This window comes from Oryctolagus cuniculus, chromosome 12 (genome assembly GCF_964237555.1).
Source record: "Oryctolagus cuniculus chromosome 12, mOryCun1.1, whole genome shotgun sequence".
Classification (NCBI taxonomy): Eukaryota; Metazoa; Chordata; class Mammalia; order Lagomorpha; family Leporidae; genus Oryctolagus; species Oryctolagus cuniculus.
In genome coordinates, this window is record NC_091443.1 from 50,858,106 (window position 1) to 50,869,402 (window position 11,297).

Genomic DNA, 11,297 nt, shown 5'->3' on the forward strand with positions numbered 1-11,297 from the left:
GAAGCGATTTGAAGGCATAGCCTGCTCCACTATGATGAGAGAGGCTGGGAGAGCACAAATATTGGGTCAATGAAGGGAGAAGGATGCTACTCTAACAGAGAGTGTATGAGTATTATATTGTATGCATGGATGGACGCTTGTTTTTAGCTGCTCAAAATCTTTTTAATCTACTATAGAATCAAATGAAGTTCTCCCTCCCAATCGCCCTGGCCTTGAGGGTGCACACAAGCAACTTGGGCTCTGCCAGTGGGAAGCAACTCTGAAATGAACTCCAGGACGAAACAGATGAGGCTCAGGGATTCCACCTGCTGGGCCAGCAGTTCACATGTGGGGCAGGTGAGGTAGAACGCACCACCCTCTCTGTCCCGCTAAGGAAAAACACAGGGGCCTGTGACCTGCTTGCAATCCTACAGGGCATGCCCTAGCACCGGAAGGGTCTCTCCAAAAGACAGAACCCTGAGAGCAGACAGAAGAGAGGCCAAGGGGAAAGGTCCCCCTGTAACTCTTCTCTGCTTTATCCCTGGAATTGGTGACTTTTCTGAGTTGAAACAGTTTGTTTGCCCTCCTCCCCGACCCCCTGCTGGTGAGGGTTGGTTTTTCGGTGTCAGAGCAGAGATAAGGGATCCCCTCCCTGAGCTGGAGCAGCTTCCCACCAATGAGAGGGATCTGCACTGCCACAGTCAAACAAGATTCCATCCCTTATGTTTGTTGTTCGTGTCCAGACCAAAAAACATTGGATCTTTTTATTTCTTTTTTGTTTTTAAGATTTATTGTTTGAAAGGCTGTGTGACAGAGAGACAGAAAGAGATCTTCCATCCACTAGCTCACTCCCCAGATGGCCACAAGGGCAAGGCTGGGCCACGCTGAAGCCTGGCTGCTCTGACAAGGGATGTCGTTAGGTCGCAAGCTGCCACTCCAGCAACCTGCATGAGAGTATGTTCGAATCCTGGCTGCTCCAATTCCCATCCAGCTCCCTGCTAACGTGTCTGGGAGGGCAGCAGAAGGTGGAGCAAGGGCTTGGGTCCCTGCCACTCACAGAGGAGATCTGGATAGAGTTCCAGGTTCCTGGATTTAGCCTGGCCCAGCCAGCCCTACTCATTGAGGCCATTTGGGAAGCGAGCCAGAGGATGGAATATCCTTCTCACTCTGCTGGTTCACTCCTGCTGAAGCCAGGAGCCAGGAGCTTCCTCTGGGTCTCCATATGGGTACAAGGACACAAGGACTTGGGCTATCCCTGCTGCTGTCCCAGGCACATTAGCAGAGAGCTGGATCGGAAGTGGAGCAGCCAGAACTTGAACTGGCACTCATATAAGATGCTGGCATCACAGGCAGCAGCTTAACCTGCTATGCCACAGCACCAGCCCCTAGGGCCCACTTCTTAAGGGTTCCCCTATTTCCCAAAACCACCACACTGAAGATTAAACTTTCCAAACATGAACGTTTAGGAGACAAACTCACACTATACCCAAACCAGAGCATCATTAAACAGTAACTCCCATTCTCTCCTCCCTCTGGCCCCTGGAAACCACCACTCTACTTTCTGTTTCTATGAATCTGAATATTCTGGGGCTGGAGACTGTGACATAGTAGGTTAAGCCCCTGCCTGCCGTGCTGGCATCCCATGTGGGCCCCCATTCAAGTCCCTGCTGCTCCACTTCCTATCCACCTCCCTGCTGAAGGCCTGAGAAAGCTTGGGCCCCTGCATCCACATGGGAGACTCCAAAGAAGTTCCTGACTTTAGACTGGCCCAGCTGCAACCATTGCAGCCATCTGAGGAGTGAACCAGAGGATGGAAGATCTCTCTCTCCCTATCCCCCTCCCCTTCCCCCTCTCCCTCTTTCTCTCTCTCTAACTCTGCCTTTCAAATAAAAAAAATATTTAGGGGCCAGCGCTCTGGCACAGTGAGATAAAGCCGCCGCCTCCAGTGCTAGCATCCCATATGGGTGCCAGTTTGAGTTCCGGGTGCTCCACTTCCTATCCAACTCTCTGTCATGGCCTGGGAAAGCAGTAGAAGATGGCCCAAGGCGTTGGGCCCCTGCATCCACGTAGGAGACCCGGAAAAGGCTCCTGGCTCCTGGCACAGCTTTGGCCGTTGTGGTCAACTGAGGAGTGAACCAGTGGATGGAAAACCTCTCTCTCTCTCTGCCTCTCCTTCTCTCTCTGTGTAACTCTATTAAATAAATAAATCTTTTTTTTTTTTTTTAAAGAATATGTTGTTTAAAGAGAGAAAGAGAAAATCTGGATATTCTAGGTATTTCATGTGAGTGGAATCATGCAATATTTGTCCTTTTCTGATTGGTTTACTTAATACATCTTCAAAATTCACTCCTGTTATAGCATGTGATCCTAAAAGGAGTCAGAATGGGAATGGTCTCCGGGTCTCCCATGTGGGTGTAGTGGCCAAGTACTTGGGCCATCATCCTCCGCTGCTTTCCCAGGCCCCTTAGCAGGGAGTTGGATTGGAAGTGGAGCAGCTGGAACTCAAACCGGCACCCATTTGGGATGCCAGCACTTCGGGCCGAGGCTTTAACCTGCTACACCACAGCGCCAGCACCTGGAGAGTCTTCTTAACCCAGCTGGGAAACCAGCGTGAGCTAGGAAGCAAGTTTGATGATGAGAGGGACAAAGAATTCCATTGATCAGTCAGGAGAGATGCAGGCTCTGGACTCAGGGCCACGTACAAGGCCAGGGGGCTGGAGTTGTCTGTGACCAGACTCAGGAGTATGATGAAGATAAACAGCTCCTCCAACAGGCCCCAAAATAGAACTTTTTCTATGTTCTGGGAGAAAATGTTTGCTGTTTTACGCTTATAAACCCCTACACAAGAAAGCAGTGGAACTCTCTTTCCCCTCCTGGCTATGTCTACCAGAGCTCCTTATCTTTCCTTTCTAATAAACTTTTGTTAGAATCACATTTTTGTGTTTTCATCTGCTTCTTACTTCATCGCACATACAAGTTCCCAGAGTTCATTTCAGCTGATACAACAGCATTTTTTAAAAGATTTGTATTATTTATTTGAAAGGCAGAATGACAGAGAGAGGAGAGAGGGATCTTCCATCTGCTGGTTCAGTCCCCCATATGGCTGTAATGGCCGGCACTGGGCCAGGCCAAAGCCAGGAGCCTGGAACTCCATCTAGGTCTCCTACACGAGTGGCAGGACCCACGTAACTGGGCCATCTTCTGCTGCTTTCCCAGGTGCATTAGTAGGGAGCTGGATCATAAGTAGAGTAGCTGGGGCTTGAGCCAATGTTCCCATATGGGTTGCTGGTGTTGTAGGTGGTGGCTTAACCCACTGCACCAGAATACCCACCCCCATGTGATAGAATTTTATCAAGGCTGAATAATATTTTTAAATTCTTTCAACTTGAGAAGGTTTTAATAAATATGAAACACAAATAAGAGGAAGTTGTAAATTTTTGTTTTTACTTATTTGAGAGACAGAAGACAGAGAGACGTGAGAGAGAGAAAGAGAGAGGGAGAGATAGAGCGAGCTCCTACCTGCTTATTCACTCTTCAAATGCTCATAATGGCTTGAGCTGAAGCCTGTAGCTGGGAACTCAGTTTAGGTCTCCCACATGGACTGCAAGGCCCCATCTACTTAAGCCCTCATGACTGCCCCCAGGGTGTACACTATCAGGGAGCTGGAATCTGGAGCAAAGTTGGGTATCCAACACACACAGGCATTTCAATTGCTAGGCCAAATACCTGCCCCTATGTTTTAAGGATAAGTAAGTCCACTGTATGCATAGATCACATTTTGTATATCCATTCATCCACTAGTAGACATTTGGGTTGTTTAAATTTCTTGGCTATTGAGCATCATGCCGTCATGAACACTGGTGTACAAATATCTGTTTGAATTCATGCTTCCCAACCCTTTTAGGTACATATCCAGAAGTGGAATTGCTGGTAGCGGATATTTTTTCTTTTTTTTTTTTAAGATTTTATTTATTTATTTGAGAGATAGACTTAGAAACAGTGAGAGGGAGAGACAGAGAGAAAGGTCTTCCCTCTGTTGGTTCCACTCCCCAAATGGCCACAACTGCTGGAGTTGTGCCGATCCAAAGGCAGGAGCCAGGTGCCTCTTACCAGTCTCCCACGTGAGTGCAGGGACCCAGGCATTTGGGCCATCTTGTACTGCTTTCCTAGGCCATAGCAGAGAGCTGGATTGGAAGTGGAGCAGCCAGGACTAGAACCGTCACTCATAAGGGATGCCAGTGCCGCAGGAAGAGAATTAACCTATTGCGCCATGGCGCCGGCCCCAGCAGATACTTTTTCAAGTCAACGAGCCACCCTCATTTCTATGTGTCCTCCTGCTATGATGCCAACTAGTTTTATGGTTAAACTTACTGGCAGGTGATGCTGCGGCGCAGCAGGTTAAAGCCCCAGCCTTCAGCGTTGGCATCCTGTATGGGCACCAGTTCAAGTCCCAGCTGCTCCACTTCCGATCCAGCTCCCTGCTAATGTGCCTGGGAAAGCAGTGGAGGATGGCCCAAGGGCTTGGATCTCTTGCACTCATGTGGGAGAGCTGGAAGAAGCTCCTGGCTTCAGATTGGCCCGGTTCTGGCCATTGTGGCCATTTTGGGGGAGTGAACTAGCAGATGGAAGACTTCTCCCTGTGTGTCCGTCCCTCGCTCTTTAACTCTGTTATTTCAAATAAATAAAATAAATCTTTTTTTAAAATAAACATATTGGGAAACTGCTGTTTCTCTCTTGTATCTCACATATTCCCTCTGGGATACTTTTTCTTTAATTTCTTGATGCACATGCATTAGAACTGTCTTTAGGGAAGAGCTGTGGGTGATAAACTCAAAAGTTTACTGATCCGGGTCCTGCATGACGGTGGCAGAAACACAATTACTTGAGCCATCCCACTGCCTCTCAGAGTCTGCCGTAACAGAAAGCTGGGATGAGGAGCCAGAGCTGGCCATCAACCCCAGGCACATCAACACAGGCTGCAGAAACCTCAACTGGCATCTTAACTGCTAGGTTAAATGGCCACTCTTTATTTAGATTCATTATCTGATTATCGCAAACCGTGAAGTCCTTAAAAGTTCAAACCTGTTGACTATTGTTCTTGCTGATTCTCTCTCGTGGTGCTTTTAAGCTTTCCATATTTAGTATTTTTGTGCATGAGTTTATATTTGATTGAATTGAATCCAGCAGCCTGGACTGAAGATGCTTTTACCCAAGGAGAATTAGATTTGTTTCTGCTGGACTCCAGGGGATATGAATCTAAATTTTTAATTTTAATCTTGAATTAAGTAATTATTTATTTTTTAATCAATGTTAAATTTTTCAGTTTATGGCTTACTTGATCAAAGAGAAAGTAAAAATTCCAACCACAGATCCACATGAGGCCAGATGACACATGAAGACATTATTTTTATGAATTTTAACATCTAGTACTACAGACTAGGCTGATTTTCTTGTAAGTTCCCTTTGCAAGCACGTGGCCTTTTTCCTTTCCACTAAGAATGTGGCCACTCTGAGGGTCTCAGCTTTATGGGGAAGCTCCGGTTTGTCTCCAGCACACTGCTGTTGAGGCTTGGTCCCCATTTCACGAAGCTGAGAAGCAGCTGGGCTTTTAGAACTGCTGGGGCCCTCCAGGGGGAATGGCTGCCACTCCCCAGCGACTGGAGGGTGGACGGTCAGAGAGAGGCAGCGCCAGTTCTGCCTCTTGTGTTTGTGCCTGCGTGCCCTTCGCTTTCCACCACAAGCTGAAGCAGCACAAGGCCTTCACCCGAAGCTGAGAAGATGCCTTTGCCCAATCCTGGACGTCCATCCCGGCCTCCACAGCCAACCTCTTTTCTTTGTAAATAATCCAATCCCCAGGCCGGTGCCGCGGCTCACTAGGCTAATCCTCCGCCTTGCGGCGCCGGCACACCAGGTTCTAGTCCCAGTCCGGCCGCCAGATTCTGTCCCGGTCGCTCCTCTTCCAGTCCAGCTCTCTGCTGTGGCCCGGGAGTGCAGTGGAGGATGGCCCAAGTCCTTGGGCCCTGCACCCCATTGGGAGACCAGGATAAGTACCTGGCTCCTGCCATCGGATCAGCGCGGTGCGCCGGCCGCAGTGCACTGGCCGCGGTGGCCATTGGAGGGTGAACCAACAGCAAAGGAAGACCTTTCTCTCTGTCTCTCTCTCTCACTGTCCACTCTGCCTGTCAAAAAAAAAAAAAAAAATCCAATCCCCAATATTCTGTTACAGAAGGAGAAAATAGACTCAGACAGGGAACAGGGTCAGATTCGGCTCTCCTGTCTTCCTAGGAGCTGGACTTACTCTCTGGTTCTCTAACCCCTGTGCTCCCTACCCGGTCCTCACAGCTCTAGGTTGCTGGCCTACTTCCCAGGAAGCAGGTATTTGGGGAGCAAACCAACAGATGGAAAATCTCTCTCCCTCCCTTTCAAATGAATAAAAATAAACAAACTTTAAAAAGGATAGAAAGCACATAGCAAGGTGAGTGCCCTTTGTGTGGACTGGCACACGACCCACACGGTTGGCTCAGCCCATAAAGAGCTATGTGCCTTGGGCAGGCTCTATCTAAGTTCCCATACTTCCAGCTAGGTAGGCAAAGTCTAGACACCTTTGGTCTGCCTGAAATCCTGGAGGCTCTGCGTGCTCCTGAGGTCTGAGAGGCCCACAGCCGAGCACCTGCTTGTCAGGAACATGAAGGACTCGGGCTATTTGGGTGGAGGAGCGTTCATCAAGGGAGAGGGTAGGGAGCTCTGAGATGCTTCCACAGCAAAGCACTCCACCATGTCAGATCCTCGGCTGGGCCGCCACATCCTGCCTGACCTCGGAGCCCTGGAAGTGGGTCCTGGGCCTGCCAGTGCCATGAGCTCCTCTTGATGAGGCAGACAGGTTCCCATTCATGTCCGGGACTTGTCTCTGCAGGAGCAGGTCTCAGGGACTGGGCAGCAATACAAAGGGTCTTCAAAAACTTCAGGGGGCTAGCGCTGTGGTGGGTTAATGCCCTGGCCTGAAGCGCCGGCATCCCATATGGGCGCCAGTTTTAGTCCTGGCTGCTCCTCTTCTGATCCAGCTTTCTGCTATGGCCTGGGAAAGCAGTGGAAGATGGCCCAAGTCTTTAGGCCCCTGCACACATGTGGGAGACCTGGAAGAAGCTCCTGGATCCTGGCTTCGGATCAGCACAGCTCCAGCCGTTGCGGCCATCTGGGGAGTGAACCAGCAGATGGAAGACCTCTCTCTGTGTCTCTACCTCTCTCTGTAACTCTGTCTTTCAAATAAATAAAATAAGTTTTTTAAAAAAACCTTCAGGTAAAATGCATATTGTGAGAAAACTATGAATAAATTTCAAACATTGCTTGCATCAAAATTTATCTTTTAACTCCATTTTCCGTGAACTTTGTGAAGTACCCTCATACAGATAGGGACCCCTCACTTTACTACTGGGGGGCTTCACACCTTCCCCCAGTCACTTGCACCACAGCTCAGTGGTATAGGCAGAAGCATTATGTAAAAATAAGATATCCTTGATGGTTCAGTGCCTGGATGTAAATTATTTCCACGTGGGCATGGGTGAGGCAGGTAAGCTGTCACTGTCTCTATTTTCTCATCGATAAAAAGCTAATGGGGTCAGCATTGTGGCAGAGCAGGTAAATCCCCCACCTGTAATGCCAGCATCATTTGTGGGCACCAGTTCATGTCCCAGCTGCTGCACTTCCAATCCAGCTCCCTGCTAATGGCCTGGGAAAAGCAACAGGAGATGGCTCGCAGGAAGCACTCGCCAGAGGAGAAAAGCGCTGCTTTTCGTTGAGGGCCGGAATGTAGCGGTGGTGCGGGTCAGAGAAGTACTCACTCCCAGCGCGGGGAGGGAAATGGAATCTGCGCCGTGCAGATTCCCCTCACGTCAACCAAAACCCGGGCCGCAAAAGTCACTCCAGCGCAAGGCTCCTGCTCACCACTGGCACCTGCTTGCCTGATGTCCTGCGTCAAGCGTGGTGGGCTGCGGGCGCTGGGTGCGCAGGACAGAGGAAAAGCCTCCCGCGCCGCCAGCGGCCGGGCACCGCGAGAGACGTCGGACAGACGGCAGGCTGACAGCATTGAGCTTCAGGGACTCTGGAGCTCCGGGTACGGCCAGGACTTCAGGGACTCTCAGACTCAGGGTATGGCGGCTGGAGGACAAATCCTCAGGGGTGCCTGCACCTCCCTAGTGTCTCTCCAGGCGCTGGAGAAACCCACGTTCGTTGTCGGCAAAGGCGAGTTCTGCGCGGTGTTCCCGGAGCAGCAGAGGCAGTGGGGCTGTGATCTGGCTACTGGCTGGTGGGTGTCTGGTCCAGGAGGCAGAGCCACTGGGCTCTTGGGACTCAATGGGTAAAGAGAGAGGAGGGATCCTCCCAGGACCCAGCGCAACTCCAGCTCTCTCTGGGAGCCCAGGGAGGCAATATCCAGGGGAGGTGAAAGCCATGGCCAGTCTGGGTAACCAGGACTTGCTGCTCCTGCTGGGGGTCACCAAGAACCTGGAGCGGAACTCAACCTCCGGCCAGCTCTGGTGACCCCATTCATGGAGAAGTGCTCCCTGGCCAGGTTGTTGCAGCCCCAGTGCCCTTGGCCCTGGCCTCTCCTCTGGCCGGGGCTACAGGAAGTAGTGCTGGGATGTGTTACCTGCACAGCCTGAACCCCGTGCTGCTGTTCCAGACCTCAAACCCTCCAACATCTTGCTGGACCCAGAACTCCATGCCAAGGTCAGCCCACCCACACCCCTGCCCAGCAGCCAGAGCTGCTCCAGTCCACCCCCCAGCCCCCTCCACGGGGCCTGGACCAGTGGCCACCCTGTCTGCCCTCAGCCTCTCCCTGTGGGCACAAGGGGTCAAGGTGCAGCCAGGAGTTTTGGCCCCTGACACTCTATGTAGTAGAAGCCCTGTGACACTCAGTTCCACAGGCCGCTCCACCAGATTCTCCAAAGAATCATGGCTGACCTAGCCCCACCTTCCAAGGTACCTGGATCTCCCACCCAAGGACCCCCTGACTACCCTTCCTGTCAACCTCCATACCCCTCCCCAATCTTTACAAAACCAGACCAACTCTTGCAGGGGGTGGGAGATTCTGGCTCCTCCATCCCCTACCCTCTCCTCGTCCCATCCTTTGCAGTTGGCAGAGGCAGTGTCTAGGGAGCCAGGGGGCACCCTGGACTACTTGGTCCCAGAATTGTTTGCCAATGGAAACCTGAAGACCTCTATGGCCAGTGATGTCTGCAGGTAAGATAGCCTACACACGCACATATCCCGGGTGTTTACAGCTCTCTGGGCCTTTCTGGGGGTGGAAGGTGAGAGAGAGGTTGAGCCAGTCGTTGGGCCAGGCCTCAGCTTTGTGTCTCCTGCAGCTTTGGGATCCTGATGCAGGCAGTGCTGGCTGGAAGGGAAGCTAAGTGTAAGCCTCTGTGTAGACACGAGGGTCCTTAACCCTAGGTGTCCACCCCCAAGCCCTCTCTGCCTGCCCTCCTGCTCAGCCTGCCCCCCTAACCTCCCCTTTGGCCAGCACTCCTGGCCCCTTCTGTGACGCAGCAGACGTCCCCTCACATGCTGCAATGCCTCCTCTTCCACCCCAGGGGTGGTGCCCACATCACTGCATGGAGCCGTGGGTGAAAGGCAGAACCAGCCCCCCTTGGCCGAGGTGCCTCCGCCCAGTCCTGAGACTCCTGGTTGGCAGGGCTGCAGGAGTCGATGCAGCGCTGCTGGAGCTGTGAGCCCAGAGACAGACGCTCCTTCCAGGGTGAGCTGGCTATGGAGCTGGAGGCTGGGGGAGGGGGAGGGCTGGATCTGGCAGCAGGGGCCTTTTCCCGAGGAAGGAACTTCCACTCACCTTCGACCTGCTCTGCTGTCCCTCAGAATGTCGCCCAGAAACCCACAAGGCTGAGAAGCGTGGCATGAACTTGTTCTCCAGGGACCCAGGGACGAATCCGGTAATAGGCACCCATTCCTTGCCCCTTCCTTTTCGGGGCTCAATTCTTCCACCAGGACCTACCTATAGGTCCAGGATACCTTACGGGGGAGATGGGACAGAGAAAGGGCTAGAGATCATCTAACCCGACCTGCTTGTTTACAAATCAAGAAACTGACACCCATTGGGAGAGGATCCCACTGAGGTCACACATCATGGCCTGAATTTGCCCCTGGGTCTCCCAGCTCTCTTCAGTGCCAGTTCTGTGAGCCCCTAAGTTCCATGGCCTCTATAGTGGTCCAGAGAGGTTCCAGAAAAAGAAAAAAAGACCTATCAGGATCTCAAGTGTCAGTTGCTGCTTCTCTTGAGCTTTTGCAAAGCCAATTCTGAAGGAAAAGGCACAGGGAACTGGCCTTGGCACAGCCACTGCCCGGCCCTGACTCTACCTGCACTTCCCCCAGTGAACACAAGGGGCCGCTGTCCATCTGCCCCATTGTTTTTGCTGACCTCTTTCGGACTGTTAAACCTCTCTTCGTTCTTTCTCTTAAAAGGTCACTATTTGTTATCTTAGACAACTCTTCCGCGGTGCATATTTGGAAACAACAACTCACTGACTATATAACAAACAACTGCCTGTCCAGCAGGGCCCGGTACCCTCCCGCATGGGTGTGAGTGCTGGCAGCACCCCCATAACTAGGTTGGAAAGAAAGCCAGCAAGAAGCTGAAGACTAGGGGACAGTGTTATGGTGCAGCGGGTTAAGCCGCCACCTGCACCGGTTGGAGTCTTGGCTGCTCCACTTCCCGGGCTGCTAATGCACTTGGGAAAGCAGCAGAGGATGGCCCCAAGTGCCTGGGCCCCTACCATCCCAGGCTCCTGGCTTCCACCTGGCCCTGGCTGTAGTAGCTATTTGGGGAGTGAACCAGTGGATGAAAGATCTCTCTCTAACTCTACTTTTCAAATAAATAAATCAATATTTAGAAAGAAGAAGCCTGGAGAGGGCTTTGAGGCCAGCTGTCTCCAGGAGTTAACCCCTTGTGGTCCCTGGCTTTCCAAGTAAATCCAGCCGGGCCCAAAGTGATTTTGTAATCCGCCCCAACCCCCATCCATCCCCCACCACTGGGAGTCGATAAAGGCAATGGAAGTTTGGCATCAGCCAGGAGGCTGGGGAGGGGCAGCCAGGGAGAGGGCAGCACCGCGGGGTGGGGTGCAGGAAGTAGGAGGCTGGGGGCTGGAGGCAGGCAGCCGCGTGGCACACAAGGTCAGGGCCCAGCTGGCGGCAGGAAGGAATCCCAGATGCCTGCTCTAATCTCAGGGTGGAGCGCTTCCCCTAGAGCCCCGCCCGCAGCCTACACTCTGGGGTTAGAGGCTGTGGGCCCGCACCGCCTTCTCCCTCTCCTT